The sequence below is a fragment of the Etheostoma spectabile genome, chromosome 2 (assembly GCF_008692095.1).
Source record: "Etheostoma spectabile isolate EspeVRDwgs_2016 chromosome 2, UIUC_Espe_1.0, whole genome shotgun sequence".
Lineage (NCBI taxonomy): Eukaryota > Metazoa > Chordata > Actinopteri > Perciformes > Percidae > Etheostoma > Etheostoma spectabile.
In genome coordinates this window covers 11169089-11169954 of record NC_045734.1, presented here as the reverse complement: position 1 = coordinate 11169954, position 866 = coordinate 11169089, and positions in this window count along the sequence as shown.

Here is an 866-nt window from a genome sequence, read left to right as displayed (position 1 = left end):
AAATAGGTTGTCCAGATTAGGTTGGCATGGCTGACTCAACAGAGAAGCATTGGCAGGTCAGACTATTGCATGTTCTCAAAGATTTGGAATGCTGAAATTAATTGGGGAACAAGTTTGAAGGTGGACTGGAGTCAGTGCTGGAAGATTTAGGGTTCTCTTTGGCAGATTGTTGAGGAAAAAGACTCAGTGGCAATGAGCTTAGGTGAATGAAGTTGGATGGCAAATGCTAAAGGTTCTGGATATCACAAGCTACTATTGTTGACATTGTTGTAATTAGGATTCCCTCATGAGTATACCAACCCTCTCGGTAAATGAAATTCTTAATATGCATGATAGTTATCCATAGTCAGAGTCGGAAAGGAGGTCATACCTTTATTTACTGAAATTCTCAAATGGCTCTATTTCCCCCCAAAGCATGGTCCATGTTTCAGACAAAAGGTTGTGCAATTAGTAAATATGTAAAGGTTCATCTCAGTGTCTGTATGTTCTGTTGTGTCTGCCTTTATTAAATCTTCTGTTCTGTTATACGATTACAGCTAATGATTAACCCCTCACTCCCTCCACCACCACCACCAAAATTAAAAATCAACCACACTAGCCTTTGTAGTGGTAGGCAACTGCAATAAACACTTCTACAAAAAAAAAGATTGTGCAGTAATGCGGTATGAGCACAGTCAATAACGACAGTGGAAGATAGTGTTGGTTTGTTACTGTCACATCTTCCTAGTTAAACCATTCCCATTATATTTCCCTGTCTGTCTTACATCGGTTTGAGACTTTATAAATAAAGCTGTGTTTTTCAGTATCCCTTCCAGTTAACAAAAACACTAACTATGAAAGATGAAAGATTATGTAGTTAGGTAATG